The sequence below is a fragment of the Microtus pennsylvanicus genome, chromosome 14 (assembly GCF_037038515.1).
Source record: "Microtus pennsylvanicus isolate mMicPen1 chromosome 14, mMicPen1.hap1, whole genome shotgun sequence".
Lineage (NCBI taxonomy): Eukaryota > Metazoa > Chordata > Mammalia > Rodentia > Cricetidae > Microtus > Microtus pennsylvanicus.
Window position 1 is genome coordinate 44,516,041 of NC_134592.1, and position 18,850 is coordinate 44,534,890.

Here is an 18,850-nt window from a genome sequence, read left to right on the forward strand (position 1 = left end):
ACACCAGAAAAGTAGGCCATCATTTGTACCATTTATTTCCTAAAATAGTCGAGGACTGAGGACCATCAGCTGGAAAGTAGAAAGCTCCAGAGCAGAAAAAGCTAAGATACTATCTCCAAGTGCAGCCCTGTCTCCGACCGTCATTGACTAGTCTCAAAGGCTGTATACTTCCCGAAAGTACGCTCGTACCCTTCCTCTAAGAAACTGACGCTACTGCTCATTTTGCTCAAACTCATTTTTTGGGCAATGATCATCACTCAGAGAGTGGCTGGCTCTATCCCTCACCTGGGCAATACAGTAGAGATGGCCCTGAAGGTATAGGTGTGGGAGAACCAACCCTGAACACCCCCCTTCCCCCGCCCCCGCATCTTGCTCATTGACGCAAGAGGTGAACTAGTCAAGGCAATGTAGGAGAGCGCACCCTGGTGGTGAAGACGGGAGACGGGAGAACTGGTGGGCTGACCAACCCTGCAACTACCCAAGCCCAGAAGCAGGGTCGTGTGTTGGCCCATTCCAACATCCATCCCATCTGTCTGTAATCTGCTGAAGTATAGGTGTGTGTGTGTGTGTGTGTGTGTGTGTGTGTGTGTGTGTGTGTGTGTGTGTGTGTTTGTGTGTGTGTGTGTGTGTGTGATGGGGGTGGGGTCCTATGGACCCAGGGCTGTAGAATTCCCACAACACAAAGCAGCAATGGAATGTCCAGGAAGGCTTCCGTGAGGGCCCAGTGTAGATGGTGCAGCAGAGACCAGGGCCCTTGAACCAGACCAATGATTCTTGTCCATAAAAACCTGCATGTTAAAAAAAAAAAAGTATGGATAAAGGGTTTTACTATGTGAACTCACCGTGACACATTGCAGCTTTCACGACAAGTTTTTCTCCCTTTTTTCTCCTCCCACCTCTTCTCTTAAACTTTATTTTGGGGTGGTGTGGGAGATAAGTGGGATTGGGGGGCATGATGTGAAAGACCCAAAGAATAAATAAATTTTAAAAAAGGAATCAATGATGGAACAGAATTTCCAGCAATTTCTAAAGTAGTCCTAAGTCTACCCCTGCCCTTTTTATGCTCCGCATTTCTGTGCAATTGCCTCCTCAGCAAGGACAAATGTGGAACCAAAGTAGCAACAAATTCTGGGGAAAAAAACCAACAGTTGAAGGTGCTCTTTCTCCTGCAGTATCAAACATTCATTCAAAATTTAATTTGATGTGTAAATATAAATAAACAGTATCTGTCTTATTGGTTTAAAAAAAGTTAAATTAAAAGAGTGGCAAGGGCAGCCAAAGATAACACTATTCAATGGCAGTGTTCCATTGTTAAAAATTGCTACTATTGATTCAGTGGACTCTCTCTCTCTGTCTCCCCCCCCCCCCTTCTCTACAAGTCTGGGCATGACATGGCAAGACACTACTATTTCTTTTTAATAAAATTAAACTCATGCTGTGATTCTTTAATTTGCTGAGATAACCCTTTCCATATCTGCTGAAGAGGTGGTGCAAAGACAAGAAAACCAAACTCACTTGACTATGAGCTACGTGTGTTACATGAGAAAGCCTCTGCTGTTCCCATGCTCACTCTGCAAGTCAGGGGCCATTGATACCCTGGGTCTCTGGTTGAGGAAATTAAAACGATGAAAGGTTTCACCCAAAGCCACATAAGAATCAGAATGGTCGTACACGGGTCTGACTACAAAGTCAGTGATTTATCCATCATTTTCTTCCTCCTCCTCCTCTTCTCCTTCTTTCTCCTCCTCCTTTTGAGTGAAGCTTTTGACAGAGTCTATACAGCACAGACTGGCTGTGAACTCTTGTCTCAGTTTCCCGAGTACTAGGATTTCAGATTTATGCTGCAGTGCCCGGCTCAAATCTCAACAAAACTCACTTGAATAGCATTCATATCCACCAAGATTCATCTGACTTAATTTCTGGAGTGAGGGTTATTCCCTGTGATTACATTATAACTTCCATCTGACACTCTTTAGTTGCCCCAGATGTAGGCAATAAATACAATTAGCACACTATCCCTCTTACAACAATTCAGATTGCTGTGATCAGAGACTGGAATGCCAGCCCTGTCCTCATGCAGAGGAAGCAGCCTATAGGCATCTGGCTGTCATTAAGCAGGCTCATCTAGAGAGCAGTGAATTAATTCAGTAATTGTTTACCAAGCGGCAAAGTGGACCTGCTCATTGTCATCATTCCATAGCCAGGGATGTCATGGGGGAGGAAGGGAGATGACGTGATGAAGGGCAGCAGAAAAACCCTTAGGACCACGAGGCAAAAACACATGAAAAGTACTTTACAAAGTCAAGGTCAGTGGCTTTTCCCTTCTATCTGGGGCCCAAGGAAGCTTTCATCTGTTGAGCCTTCTAGCTCCCGGTTGAGAGGAAACAGCTAAGCTTGGCAGATAACAGCCATCTCTGCGGTGACAACGGTGCTCAGTCAGACATCATGCCTGGTGACAGGACAAGCTGTCGGAGTTCATACCCTCTACCCATATTCCCGAGCGTGTTCCGCCACCTGCATGCATGGACAGATGTATTTATTGATGATTTTATTGCAAGTCAGATTCCCACGTGGTGCTAAGCAGCCCCTGCAATTTCGACAGGTGGAAGCGAGGCGGTGGAGGTGGGCTTGCAAACGTAGCCGCCATGCTACCCCCTACTGGGCCGCGTGGAGAATCAGCAGGACGCCCGGATTCGGTTCCTGATGGCATTTGTTCCATCGGGATAAGTGACAACTGCTGCCTTTCAAACTGAGCGCACCCCGCTGAACACACTCACCCCACTCCCCACCCCCATTTTCCACCCTTCCTGGGGAGCTCACATCGCTGAGCTCGGTTGCCAGTGCTACATTTTTTCCTCTACCCCAGCCCTGGAGGGAGTCGCTATCTTATCTCCATTTTACAAGTGAAGGAACCAGCTGGGGCAGGTGAATAGTTTGCCCTGTCTGAGTCACGTTTGTAGCTACCTACCCGGAGACACCAAAGTCCTCAGTCCAAGGTGGGCGGAGCCTTGTATATGAATGACAGGAGATGCCAAGACTCCATCTTGTTCTGCCACTTTCCTCTAACTAGGGCTGCATTCCGTCGGTGCAAACGTATTCCCAAGTACTGTGCTTATGCGCAGTAATGGTCTCAAAAGAAAAGTGTGTGGATAAACAAGAAAACTGTCAAGTGTTCTCCCAAGGCACAATCAGGCTTGCTAGTCTATTTTTCCTGAACTGCTTTTTTAGAATTTTTAGATTTGCTACTTCTGTTATGCCCTAACCTGAACCCTTCAGCTTTCAAAGAAGAAACAATTATTTCTCTGCTTACAAATTTATCTTCCATAGATTGTGACAACTTTCAAATATATTGTCAGTGCCTTATACTGACTTTTTTTGTTTGTTTGTTTGTTTGGTTGGCTTTGGTTTTTCCAAGACAGGGTTTCTCTGTGAAGTCCTGAACATCCTGGAACTCACTCTGTGGACCAGGCTGGCTTTGAACTCACAGAGATCTGCCTGCCTCTGCCTCCTGAGTACTGGGCTTAAAGGTGTGTGCCACCACGGCTGGGCCCATACTGCTTTCTTATAGAGAAGGCATAAGGGACACCAACTCCATGGTTCTGTCTCAGGAGTAAACCTGGCTCAGGTTCTTATCTGTGGCTATTCTATTTATAGTAATCACGACATGTACATTTTCCACTTAAAACATTATGACCCATGTGACTTACCTCAGTATCAGGAAGATTCCAGGACAGAAGTTGCTGTCCTTTACCACCCATGGGGAGATGAGCCAATCCCCAAGCCAGGGAGTCTATGTGGGGGCACTCAGGTCTTGGGGAGTGCCGTGCAACCCATAGAGACTCGAATACCACAGCCTGGCCTGCAGGAGCTCAGACACTAATACACACAGTCCGTGGTTGTTCCAAAATATCAGTGTTCAAGACAGCCAGGGTTCAAACCCCTGCTCTGACTCTCATGAGAGCCCACTATTACCAAACGCCTTTCTCCCTACAGTGGGGTTATAGAGCACCTCTCCTGAGGAGTCGTGTGGGTAAATAGAAACAATACATGCAGTAGTCTTAGTCTAGTACAATGTGAAGCTGTAACAAATTTTAGCCCAATGTTTATTGCTGATAACACATAATTTATATGTGATCAACTAGTTCTTTGCTGGGGTAGACCTCATTAATTGATTAGGGCATTCCTCTTTTAAGAAAAAGAAGAAACTCTCACGAATTTGTCGAGACTGCCCTTGCCTAGACATTCATGACCAGTCAATCAGTGGGAGTTGGCATGCAAACAGAAACCCATTAGCCCTGCCTGCCTCAGAAAGCTTTTAACAAACTGCCAGGCCGGATTATTAACATCAAGCTTGGTGTCCAAAGGTAAATTGGGAATTCATTTTTCCTCTGAACACATGGCAAGTTCAGCAGTGTGCATCCATGGGCAAATAATAGCGCAAGAAGAGGAAGAAGTATGGATTCGGACCCTTGGTGAATGAGGGTGAAGGGACTCTCCTACCTCCCGCAGGGGCTTTGACTCCCAGGGGAGTACATGCGCTGCCTTCCTGATATACCCATTTGAAGGAAGTAGTTCCGATGAGGACTGGATATTACCGGGAAAAGTCATCACTATGGTTGACCTGCTCTCTGTGACTTCTCACTAAGTACTACACAGACCATCTAACAATGTCTAGAAGCCTCTCTCTACCAAAGAGGCCCAGATCTTCAATAAGTTATCTTTAAATGTCAATCTAGCAGGTTGCTGCTTTGTTGATGTTGTTTTCTTTTAGAATTGGCCATGAGATTCGTCAAGGGGGTTGGGTCTAAGAGCAGAGGAACCTCTTAGTCATAGAGCAACGGCACAGAACAGAATTGGAAAAAGAACCCAGAAAGGATGAAATACTGCAGTGGGGAGGGATGACATCTGTATTTCTTTACTTTCAGAAGTTTGGCCATGTCGCAGAAAGCAAATAAGGAGATGCTGATCTCCTGGAACCTGCAGGGCACCCTCCTCACTTCCATCTCTGAAGGAAGCAAAGCCTCTAACTTTCTCCCTCAGGCTCACCATCAAGAAATTACTTGGAAGAAAAATGAATTCATACGAGGAGGGAAATGCGCAGGAGGCCAAATGTTTCTTTTTATATGTAATGCAATATATAATGCATAGGCATTTATGTTTAATGACTGTTGTGAGTTAAATTTTATTATTATTACTTAGTTTTAAAATGTTTGTTTTTCAAATTTGTGATATTGTGTTGAATGTGTGTGCTTTATAGGAACTTATGTTTTTAATGGGTGTGTACATCCATGAACTTGTGTGTAGAAACCAGAGGAGGATTGTTGTAGAATATTAGTTTAAGATGCGTTACGTTTGTTTATACTGTGGAATATTTGTCTAATGATGCAAAGAATTATTGCATTCTTTTATGTTGCATTTGTTTAACTCTGTGAAGCTGTGTGACTTTGCCTGACTAAAATACCTGGTTGGTTTAATAAAGAGCTGAATGGCCAATAGCTAGACAGGAGAGGGATAGGCAGGGCTTCCAGACAGAGAGAATAAATAGGAGGAGAAAAAGAGAGGAGGGGAATGGGAAAAGGAAAAGGAAAGGAGGACATCAGGGGCCAGCTACCCACCTACACAGCAAGCCACAGAGTAAGACGTAAAGAAAGGTATATAGAATAGAGAAAGATAAAAGCCAAGAGGTAAAAAGTAGACAGAATAATTTAAGAAAAGCTGGTTAGAAACAGCCAAGCTAAGGCCGGGCATTTGTGATAATAAATCTCTATGTACTTATTTGGAAGCTAGGTTACAGGCACCCAAAGAGTGGAACAGTAGAAAACAAACAAACACACAGCTACAAAGGATGGCGGGTATCCTGCTCTGGCACTGTTGCCTAGAGATGGTCTCTCACTGAATTAGGAGGCAGGCTCAAAGCCAGTAAACTTCACCCATCTTCCTGTCTCCAACCCACAGAGCCCTGAGCTTACTGGCTTGTGGCCACGCCTGGTGTTAAAGGGGGTGACAGCAACTCGAGCTTAGGTCCTCATGCTTGTACAGCAAATCCTTTTGCCCCCAGAACCTTTCCCACAATCCCACGGGTTCCAGACTAACCAAGAAGCCAAGACTTGATGTGATTTCTCAATTGTTTTCTAGGTTTGTGGAGGAATTTGAATGAACACCACAGGGTGCGATAGATTCTGTGACTTGTGTTTTCTTTTGTAGGGCATGATAAAATTGTGTGTTCTCATAAGCTATCTGTATACGGATATCATGCACAAACATTCCAGAGGCTACAGTTACGACTAGCCTAACCACAAGTTTCCCTAAGGATAGTGAAGGAATAAACCAGAAGCTAAAATGTAACGGAAAGCAGCAAACGCAATGCAGTGCTCCTCAGAAGCACCAGGTGGACAACACACATTTGCAGACCCCGAGATTAGGGAGCTGCCACGCTGTGACTGAGGAGAACCACCATCAGACACTAGTCACTGGAGAACCACGGGTGACGAGAGATGGGGATCTCGTCATTCCCTGCAGCTGATGATGGAGAATAGGGGTGCCTGAGTGGGGGAATGGAGGTGCTTAGGTAGGGAGTGGTGGTGTTTGAGTGGGGTAATGGAGATGATTGGGAAGCGTCACTTAATCTTAGAAGGAAATAACACTTTTTTTCTAGCAGTGATAACATCAATTTAAAAAAGACCCCTTTTGTTGGTAAAAATTGCCTGATTAAGCAAATGCCCATGCATTGTTTGTTGGAAAACTCCCTAGAGAACTTCTTCTAGAATAGACATACTTCCAAGTGAGACAGGTCTTGCTCTGTTTAGTAAGGGTGATGGGTTTGCTATAATAAAAGAAAGTTTAGACTAAGTGTATTCCTAGACTTTGCTATCTTTGAAAAGCATCATTTATTGCAATACTTAACCAAAACAAGCAAACAACAACAACAACAACAAACCTGAGTATTTCAGACTCCAGGGAGGGGGCCATGAACTCTCTCAAGTGTCCAGGCCAGAGCAAAAGCATGAACTATGTGAACTCACTCTTGTAGGGGATGAGTGTTTTCTTATCAGTTTCTGGGGAAGGGAAGAGAATTCCCACTTCCAATAATCTTTTAATAGCAATGGAGGTGGGAGCATGGAGGGTCTGGTTCCCCTTTGCTACAAATAACCTTGAACCTCAACTGTCTCTGCTCACCATTCCACTAACCATATTTTCTTGTAACAGCTTTTTAGAGTCTTTGTCCTTTCGCTCATGTGTGCTGTTCCTCCGACCAAGGCGGTGTTCCAGATTCCTCTTCTAGAGTGCATGATCTTAACCTCTGACAATGACAGTGTTCTAGAATCTTCTCTTGGAGTTCATGGTTTTATTCTCTGACCATGGCAGTGTTCTAGATTCCTCTTTTGGAGTTCATGGTCTTATCCTCTGACCATGGTGGGGTTCTAGATTCCTTTTCTGGAATGCATGGTCTTAACCTCTGACTATGCTCACCTTCTGTTTTAGCTTAACAAATCAGGTGTTAATCTTAAAGGCAAAAGTGTCTTCCTTGAGTATCTCACAGTCAGTAAAGAAAGCAGCAGGTAATTTAATTGGATTGTGTAACTGAGTATGTAAAATGCAAAATAATTAAATAGGCAATTTAAAATGTGATGGTAGGAATCTCACAGAGATATAAAGAATGGATTTGGGGAAAGAAACACAAGTAAGCTCTTTCAGACTTTCATCAGAAGTAAAATTAAGTCAGCAAAATCAAAGAAGCCAAGCAAGACCCAAAACCCAGAAGTAAATTAGAACTATCCAAGCATCTAAGGAAAGACATGGTCACAAAATGTCAGCTAATGACACCAGAAAATGTGGGACAATAGGTAGTGAGCATCTCATAAAATGTGGCATATCTGTTTACTATTTATCCACCCCATAAATCTTGATGAAATGGAGGAAACGTTGCATAAAAGAAAAATACTTCTAAAACATGGGATAACAAAATATTGCCTTGAAAAACTGATTTGATTGCCCCCATGAATGAGCTAAGTCTAGTGTCCCTTTGTATCACATCTAGGAGCCTCCATTTCCCTAAAATTGCTTACTCAGCAGGACTATGAGAGCCACATGTGATCTCTATAAACAAAGCATTAGTGAAAATGAGGTACCATATGAGAATATGTTCCTTCTCTGCTTTAATGATCAAACTTCATATGTCATCTCACCTGACATTCGGTGTTAAGACGGAAGCAGACATTTTCTGCGTGACAAGTAGGATAAATTGTATAACAAAGAACAGAATAAAGTATCTAGTATTACAACAGCCTTGTCTTGCCAATTCTCCTTGCCCGAATGAGCATTTGCTCTATTTATCCTGTTTAAATGTCACTTAATAAGTGTCTCTGACCCAACATTTATTGCAGGTGCAGGTGTGGGCTGCTTTCAGGACCAAGTCCATCCCCACGTCTCCCCTCGGTCTCAGCAGGCAGGGGAAGAATAACTTGAAACACGTTCTCCCCCCAAACCCCCAGGCAGATCCTCCTCCTCCCCAAAATATGTCCTAAAGTGAGAGACTGGTGAAAACTCTGGAGTTCAAGAAACTGTCTCAGCATCCCCCCGTCCTAGCCATGGGCCCCTCACTGGTACAGGGATTGTCAGGGTCGAAGCCTGAGCCCAGCAGACCTGAGAACCTTGGCTCAGCTATTTCCCCTTAGTAGGCCAATTAAACAGACAAGTAATAGTGAAAAGTGGAGAAAGTATAGGGCCACATTGAAAAGAGGGAAAAACAAAGAGGTCCCGTGGCGCCCCCTATGGTAGACTGAATGAAAGTGGCCCCTTACATCCATAGGGAGTGGCACTATTAGGAAGAGTGAACTTGTTGGACTAGATTTGGCCTTGTTGGAGGAAATGTGTGCCTTGGGGTGGGTTTGAGGTTTCGGATGCTCAAACCAGGTCCAGTGTGGTAGTCTTTTCCTGCTGTCTATTGATCCAGATGTAGAACTCTCAGCTACCTCTCCAGCACCATGTCTGTCTGTGGGCTTGCCATGACGATGGACTGAACCTATGAACTGTAAGCCGGTCCCAACTAAATGTTTTCCTTGATAAGAGTTGCCGTGGTCATGGCATCTCTTCACAGCAATTGAAACCCTAACTAAGACACCCCAAGTCCATCTTCAGCATCTTGGCAATATTGACAAAACTAGTTTTGTCTTTTGTTTCGACTGAAGCCAGACTAAATTTTATACACTGTGCTGGTATGTTTTAATGCCCACTTGCCACAAATTAGAGTTACCTGAATAGGGAATGTCACCTGCAGAATTGTCCTGATGGCCTTAACTGATGTGGGAAGACACTCTCCAAGTGCAGGTGGTACCTCCTGGCAAGAGCCCATATTTTTGTTTTAAAGTGCAGCAAAGGGAAGACTGTTTGTCTTTGGCACACTGGGTCTTCACCCCGCTGTTGCTGCCGCTGACTCCTTTAATAATATCTGAAGCAGCATTTCTAGACTCCCATCCTTGACTGAGGACCAATGGGTCTCTGGGAACCTTCCAGGTCTTCAGCACCAGACTGAACTGCTGAAGCACCCAACCTCAGGATTGAGCAACTACTGGATGGTCAGCTTCTAGGTGTAAGGCAACCTTTTCTCTTTTAATATAATCGGAATTCGTTTTTAGAATTAAATTTTAAAATGTGTCTGTGTGTGTCTGTACGTCTGTGTCTGCGTATACATCCTATTGGTTCTTTTCCTCTGGAGAACCCCTACTATTACTGGCACCCATACCCCCTTTCCTAACGAGTCTAAGAACCAGAAACCAAATTATCATGCTGGTTAATTTTACATTGCTTTGACAAGTTCCTAAGAAAAATCAACTTCAAAGAGAAAAGGCTCATTAGCTTCGGGTGCTTCAGCCCACTGACTCCATAGTTTCTGGACTGATCGTCAAGGCAGGGGGAATGGAGTAGAGAAATACAGCTTATCTCAGGGCAGACAAGAAGCAGAAGAGGAAGAAAGGAAAGGAAGGAAGAAGGTGGAGGAGGGAGAAAGGCTGGGGATAAGCCATATTCAGAGCACAACTCCATTGACCTTCAACGAGGCCCCACCTCTTACATTCCCATCACCTCTCCATGGTCCATTCCGCCCTTAGTCTGTTGGTGGATTAACCCTTCTTAGATGAGGTTAAGAGCCTTCATGATCCAGTCACCTCTGAGCATGGTCGCACTGGGGCCCAAAGATGAACACATGAGCTTTTGATGACATTTCAGATCCCAACCATAACTTACACACATAGCTTCAGCTTATAGAGGGGCAAACTGAGTCTTAAGGGGATCATGCAACTTATAAAGGGAAGGACTAAGAATGCTTCGTCTGACAGAAAAGCCTCTGTTGTGAACAATGCATTATTTCCCCACAGAAGATTTATGACCAAAAATAGTATATAGCTGTGATCTGGTAGTTATAAAGTCTTCTAGCTTGGCTACTTTCTGTTAGCAGCATGCACTTAAGGCCCCTCTTGGGGCTTGATGGTTCGCATCTTTGTATCAACAAGCACTATCTTCTTCTGAGTGTATCATAGAATGGCTGTCCTCTTACTTATTGGAGGGTATGCAGGTTGGAAATTTTAAATAAAGGATCTGTAAATGCCCAGTGGTTCAACATTTGTGTCCTACAAGCTTCATTCGCTGACGCCCCAAACCCCACAGTTACAGTTTTAGGAATGGGAGACCTTGAGAGGCTCTGCCCTCATGAATGGGCCCTGCAACCTCATAGGAGACACCCAAGGGTCTATTTGACCCTTTTAGCACTGAACACTGCTAGCTGACATTTATGGTACAAAAAGCAAAGCACTAACCCCTTACCTGGACTTCCATGCTTCTATAGCTGTGTGAAATAAGTTTCTGGTGCTTCTAGGCTGCTCAGCTCATGGGCTTTTATTACAGCAGCCCAATGGGACGGAAACTGTCTGTATGCAGTTTGCGTGGGCATTTGAGTAAACCCCAAGAGTCAGAATTGCTGGATTATGTAGTAAAACTTTGTCTTACTTTGTAGAAAACTGCTAAATTTTGCAAAATGTTGGTCTTTTTTTGCATTCCCATCAGCAATAAATGAGACTTCCTTTTGCTCCACATCCTCAGATGACTCAAAATTCCCTTTTCAACACGCACCTGCTCCCTCCCCACTCTCTCAATGGTTATCTTGATTAGGTTTTTACAAGAAGCATGGCCTGAGAAACAAATTTAAATGCAAGGATTTTTATTCAGGGCTACTCTAAAAGAGCACCATTAAGTAAATGAAGTATGAAAAGTTTAGAGGTATGAAGGATGAACTATCAAACCACTCTGGGTAGCTTGAGGTCGTTCACTGCCAAGCTTGGGGACACCATTCAGAATACTCTCACCAAATTAGCAACCTTATTTGGGCTATTCTTGTGTGTGTGTGTGTCTGTCTGTCTGTCTGTCTGTCTGTCTGTGTGTAGTATATGTATGCATTTATGGGTATACATATGTGTGGGTGCATGCTTGTGATGTCTTCCTTGGACACTCTCCACCTTAATTTTCGAGGCAGGGTCTCTCACTGAGCATGAAGATCACAGGGTTGAGCAAGGCTGCCTGTTTCTGCCTTCCCTTGTATCTATAGACACACACCAATGAGCTTGTCTTTTATGGCAATCCTGGGGACCCAAACTCATGCCCCACCCTCACAGGGCAAGCATGCTGTCAACAGAGCTCTCTCCTCAGCCCCACGTGCTGTTTCTAAGGGCATTCACTCCCTGAAGCCTCAGCTTGCCTGGTATATGGACTGAGTCTGCTTCTCTGGGCTAGAAAACATTCTCAAAGGATCACAGAAATTTGTGATAGTCTTTATGAAAAAGTACATGCTAAGAAAAACTGGGCAGGGTATCTACAGCATCTACCTCAATGGAGATGTAAAGACATAAACAGATAAAACATGTCTGACTAACTAACTTTATTTTGGACTTTTGATTACAAAGAAGAGAGGCAAATTTAAGCTAATCGAAAGAGTTAACTGTAGGAATATCAAGAGGCTCATAAGCATGGAATAGCAAAACCAAATTAATGTCACGCCTAACAGAGGCTGGAACTGCAAGCCATAAGGAGCAGTGTGGCTACCTGGCTCTTTCAAGATCCACACTCCTAGCTTTATCCTGGCCATTTCCTACTGTATGAGCCCTGCTAAGCTGTGTGATGTTACAGGAACATACACACCTCGTTTGTCTGGTTATCTTGGGGTAATTAATTTCTAGACAAGCAGAAAAGGGTGTTTGAATGGTTTCCACCCTCTCCTCCAGCTCCAGCTGGGATCTTGAGGTAATCATGGTTTACAACTTGGTGTGAATGTTTTAATAAGCTCCTACAGGGTTGCATAACCATAAAGAGATATATGCACATATGGATATTCTAAAACGGGACATTGTCAAGCCTACCAAAATCCTTTGGTATCGTCTGTATATTTCCATTATGGTTTGAATATGAAATATCAAACTCATGTTTTTGTTTTGTTTTTATTAAAACTGGGGAACCCATTGTTAGTGCTATTTTGTACAGTTGTGGACACTTCAGAAGTGGGACCTACCTGGAGGAAATAAGTCACTGGTGGGTCATCGAGGGTATTGAATGAAAAACGGAAATGAAAAAGGGAAGGACATGACTGCTCCTGGGTATAGCAGAGGAGAAAGTTTATTGTAGATAGGAAGGAGAGCATAGTCAGAAACAGAGCTATCTGGGAGAGTGTGTGGTGGATATGACCAGACTGAGCTGAGTCAATGAGGAGAGGCGGGAGAGAAGAGGAGCAATGACCAAGAGGGGTGGCCTGGGCCAAGAGACTGGACAAGACACTGGCACAGACTAAACAGCTGAGTTATACAGAAGTCAGAGGAGCTGGGGTAGGGAAGCCCAACATAATACCTGGGCTGGAGAGTCCGGGGTAGGAGGAGGTATGCCAACCAGGAAGGTCCTGTGATGAGCAGAAACGGAGGGACGGGAGAGAACCCTGAAGACAGCTTCCACTTTGAAATGTTAACGGACACCTCAGCCATTTGTCAGGGGTTTGAGACCTAAAAGCTATCTCGTCCCTCCTCCCTTTCTGTCTCTTTTTGCTTCTCTAAGTGCTGTTTTCCCCCATGATGAACTGACACCCCTGAAACTGTGAGGGAAATAAAGAATTCTTCCCTGTAAGTTGTTCTCAGGTATTTTTGTTTCAGCAACACAATTCAACGCAAACTACGTGTCTCAGTCAACAATGTTTGGTGGGCATTCCCCTAAGTCAGATGTGGATAAGGCCTTTGTTTTCCACTGGTCTCCAGGCCAGCAGCGTTCTCGGTTCTCACACTCCTAAAAGAGAAGAATTCAGATGGGAAATAGATCCAACAGTCAAATGTTTAGGTAGAGCAAGCAAGGAACAAGATTATCCTCTTTAGGAAAAGAACAGGTCACAGCTGAGCATCAGTGACTCATCTTTTATAGAGGTAGGACCTACCGTCTCTTCCCCTGGTGCCCCTCCCTGGGCAAGCACTTCCAAAATGTCCTATGCTTTTCTTGGAGCCCATTTTACCCTAATTCAGTCTGTTATAAGCAGAGATATAAGATATGTGAATATATATTGGGGTTTAAGTACCCCTAAAGTTGAAGGATCATTGCACTCTGAGCATGGTTCCCATGTGAAGAAAGTCCTAAAGCTCATTTGAGCTAATCCAGATGGGGGGGGGTGGACTACAATCTATTGTTCTCTGTATGCTATTTTGGGATCCCGTCTTAGGGTGTCTATTACTGTGAAGAGACACCATGACCACAGCAACTCTTATAAAGGAATTGGTGTTGGCTTACTGGTTCAGAATTTTAGTTCATTATCATCATGGTGGGAAGCATGGCAGCACACAGGCAGACATGGTGCTGGAGAGGAACCTAGAATTCTACTTCTGTATCAACAGGCAGCAGGAAGAGAGAAAAAGTGACTCTGGGCCTGGCTTGAGCATCTGAAACCTCAAAGTCTACCCCAAGTAGCATACTTTATTCAACAAGGCCACAACTGTTCCAACAGGACCACATCTCCTAATAGAGCCACTTCCTATGAGTTTATGGGGGCCATTTTTATTCAAACCACCACAGGTTCTGATCTGGTCCATCCAAAGGGCTACACCAACCAGCATCTTGACCACCAGTTAACCATCACCACTATTTTTATGCCATATCTCAGGACTTAGAACTTGCCTACTGGTTCTTTACATCCTATCTTTGAGGTTAATCCCTCTCAGAGCTAACCTCCTGCCTAACACAAATGCATTCTTTTAACTGGCTTCACTATGTTCTGTGTTAAGCATGCAATTGAATTTATCTGAGGATATGTTCAGTGCATATTTATTTTTATTATTTATTAATTGGGTTGGTGATAATACGAAGTCTTTCTACAGGCATACACTTACCTTTTGATGTTCTTGTTTGTTTTCTTTTCACTTTGGTCTTTGGGATAGGGTCTCTCTGCATGCATTGAGCGTGTCTTAAATTCGTAATTTTTGCTGCCTCAGTCTCCCATGTTCTGGATTACAGGTGTGTATGACCATGGCCGGCTTGTTGATGTGCCCCACAACATAGATTCCTATAGTGAAATCGGTGAACTGAAGATTTGATGCATTGTTGACTTCGATATTTCCATAACCTTACTTAGAGCCAAGTGACCATGGATGTGCGAATTCTATTGTTTTGTGTTCCTCTGTGTATCCTTAAGTGACTAACACAATACACTGCCTTAATCAGTGTAGCTTTATAATGGGGCTTAACCAGGTAGCATACATCTTTTAAGTATAATCTTTTCAAACTTCTTTAGCCTTTTTGCATCTTAAATATTTGAATGCTTGTCAGTTTCCCCCTAAAGTAAAAACTTATGGGGTATTGACCACAATTGCATTGGCACCATTGATTAATTTGGGTTACTTGTTATCTCATCCATATTGGGTTGGCCAAGCTATAAACATTATATATTTCTCTACTTATTAAGGCCATCTTAGTTTTTTCTCTGAACTATGCCACAGTTTTTAGCATACAGATCTTGGACACATTGCATTAATTCAATTTCATCTTTTTTGATGCCACTATAAATGTTACTTTTAAATACTATTGCTGATCATTCATGTATATATATATATGTGTGTGTGTGTGTGTGTGTGTGTGTGTGTGTGTGTGTGTGTGTGGTTTTTTTTTTGGATTTTTCGAGACAGGGTTTCTCCATAGCTTTTGGTTCTTGTCCTGGAACTAGCTCTTGTAGACCAGGCTGGCCTCGAACTCACAGAGATCCGCCTGCCTCTGCCTCCCGAGTGCTGGGATTAAAGGCGTGCGTCACCACCGCCCGGCAAAATATATAGATTTTTTATTCTGACTATAGGGAGTATGAATAATTCCTGGTCCTTTGTTCCTCTGGGAATTGTCTATAATGCAATTCCAATGATGGCTCTTTTTTACCTCAAGGTCCTTCTATCCATATAGCAGGGACACCTTCCATAGGCATCCTTCATGCAGAAACTCTCTCTCAGTTCTCTCCTTTCTTCTCTGCAAACTCTAGCGTTATTGTCCTTCTCCAAATCTATTCTCTATCTTTTGGACTCATGTTGACAGCTGGGCTTGGTTTGGATTTCTCTTCTGTCCTTGTTAGGGTTTCTATTGCTGTGATGAAACACCATGACCAAAAAGCAAGTGGGGGAGGAAAGCATTTATTTGGCTTACACTTCCATGCCACTGTTCATTGCTGAAGGATGTCAGGACAGGAACTCCAACAGGGCAGGAACCTGGAGGCAGGAGCTGACGCAGAGGCAACAGAGGGTGCTGCTTGCTGGCTTGCTCCCCATGGCATGTTATAGAACACAGGACCATCAGCCTAGGGATGACACCACCCACAATGATTGGTCCCTCCATCAATCACCAATCACAAAAAATGCCCTACAGCCTTCCCTACAACCTGATCTTATGGAGGCATTTTCTTAGCTGAGGTTCCCTCTTCTCAGGTGACTTTAGCTTGTGTCAGGTTGACACAGAACTACCCAGTACATTTACGTCCAAATTCTATGAGTTATCCTCTCACAGGAAGCCTGGCCGGAAACAGGTTTACTCCAGCCTTCCTGCTTTCAGTAATTAGTCTTGCAATTCCTTTTACCCAATTGCTGACAATTATTACTTTGTATGATCTGCTATCTAGAGATACTGGGAGCTGGGACCCTTAGGAGGTGAGGAGTCATGGATACACTTCTGTGGGGAGATTAATATGGAAGAATTTGATTCCATATTAAATGTATGAACCTAGTCAGGCCTGTCTTGCCTCCCTCTTGCCCTCTTTTTTCCCTTCCTTCATGGGATGCGCAGCAAGAAGGCTCACACCAAATGCTATGATAAGCAGCCTTTCAGTTTCACACCTGCGAGCCAGTTAATTTCTCTTTATTGTAAGTTACCTCGTTTGCATTGTCCTGGTACAGCACATTAAAGGGGAGACTGTGTGATTAACTTCACATTCTTTTTGCATTTAAGGGTATATTAAAAAAAAGTCCAGTGCCAATGTTGTTAGCTGCTAAGTGAGGCAGGAATTTTTATGAGGGAACTAGCCATTCAGTTAAAAATTTGGTAGCTGGAGCGAGGGCTCAGCAGGCAAGAACAGTTACTTTTGCATTAGAGAAAGAGTTTAGATCCCAAACCTCCCCATCAGGCAGCTCACAAACTCATGTAACTTCAGTTTCAAGGGATCCAACACCTCCCTATGAGAGAGAGAGAGAGAGAGAGAGAGAGAGAGAGAGAGAGAGAGAGAGAAATCTTAAAACAAACCAACCTCTGGAAGGATGTCAGGAAGCATTCAGCATCTTCATGGTGCAAGCTGAGTATGCTAAAAAGGTTTCCTGTATGTCCAACTTTTTAAAACATAACATAAACTTTTTAACATGTGCTTCATGATCTTAAGCTAAGCAACTGTGTTCCTCATCATTCTTGTCCTTAAACTGAGCACATTCAGGAATGTACAACTTTTACTGAGCATGCCCAGGAATGGGCCTGCTCCTGAAGTGCTTGCCCACATGAATATGTATTTCCCCAAATACAATCCCCACACTTCCTTTCTGTGAGTTGTTGTCTTGGAAAGGACCCCCACACTCTCCTCACCTGCCCGGGTGATGCTCTTCTCCGCTCTTTGATCAAGCTTGCTTTGGGCTTTGCACTCAGTCAGACTCAAGCCCATCACAGTTGGCTTCAGTCCCACTCTTTTTGCTTTATTATTAATTAGATTTTTTGTTTAAGGAATTTTTAACATGTTCTCTCTTTTATTTTTTCCTTCAGATTTGATGTATATATGGTTGGGTCTTGTCATGTGTAAGTCCAAAATTCATTCTGTCTGTAATCTCAGGTCTTTCTGTGGATCAGGGGAATAATTTTCAATGGTGTTTTTCCCTCTATCATCACCACCACCCCCCCATCCTAGGATTCCTGTTACGTGTTGTATTTGCTGATTTAATTCAGGAAGGCTCTATTTGCTCAGATTCTTTAGTCCTCTCTTCACAAAGCATTAGTAAAATATTATTTACCATAGAAATGTCACAAACTTTGCATGAGGTCGTCTTTCACTATATCAAATGATGGGGACTCTTAATCTGCTCCACTTACCATGGTATTAAAAATACAAAAACAAGACCAACCACAAGTAAACATGGAAGCTCTTTGAGGGTGGTCCAAAACATTATTAGCACAAAATTCAATATTAACGGGATGAATTACACCACAGGAATAAATTTCCTTTGGAAAAAGAAGCATAATGCCAGCATTTGAAACCACACTCAGCAAACACTCGTAGTACTCAGTGAGTACTAAACGCTTTTGCGTGTGCAAATCTTAAGAATCAAAGCCATGACCAGCTTCTCACATTGATACTCCCACACTCGTTCATCTCGAGAGAAATAGCTCTAAAGGAGAATGTGGAGAGATATCAGAAAATCCTTTCTTCCTTGGGCTCACTCTTTAGACTCAAGAACACGGAATTACTCATCAAGCATTGTAGTTAAACAAAAATACAAGAGCAATTCTGCTTTTCCCTAGAAAACATTCATCCTTTCTTAGAAAGTGGAAAAGCTGCCAGTGCACTTGTGATGTGTGCAGCTCATCGCTGAAGGGACCACATCCGGCACTTTACACAGTGAGAACATCTGGAGTCACTACCCCAGGAGGGATGAAACTACAGGACCGGCAGCCCCACACCCCAGGGCTGGCTGGACCACCAGCTGGAACAGAAAATTACTCTCCTGGTTGACTGCCATTTCCACAATGTCATCAATTGCATTCAGATTTTTTAAATTCCTTTTAAAGATAACTGGGGGGCGGGGTGGGCTTTAAAGTACATTGTGGTCCAATAGGACAGCATGAGGGAGCGTCTTCCAAGGCCCATAAAAATAGAGAAACGAATTCAAGAGAAATGGTAAACGCACAGAGAAGGCAACCAGGATAGCAAACGTTTTAACAATGACCAATTCAGGTTGTTGTTGTTGTTGGATTTTCCACACAGAACCTGGCAGAATACAACTCAGTATTTCTTTGGTGAATGGACAAAAGGAACCACAACCTTTCCTGCTCTTGGCTTCAAACCGCAGCCTCATCAGCAATAGGTCTTGAAAGGTTACTCTAGCATGTTTTCTTAGCTTCAGTTCACCAGTCTGAAGATGGGATAGTTGTGCCTAGGTGGTCTTATTATAGGGATTGAATCTAGTCATGATGCCTGGGAGAGGGGACTTCTCAACAAAAGACAGTTATTCTGGGAATGACTGATGAGTTCCTGACCAAGCAGACCTAACAGCTAATTCATCTCAAGGTATTTCCTAATAGATCAACTATGCATTGGCTGTGCTATAAAACTGCA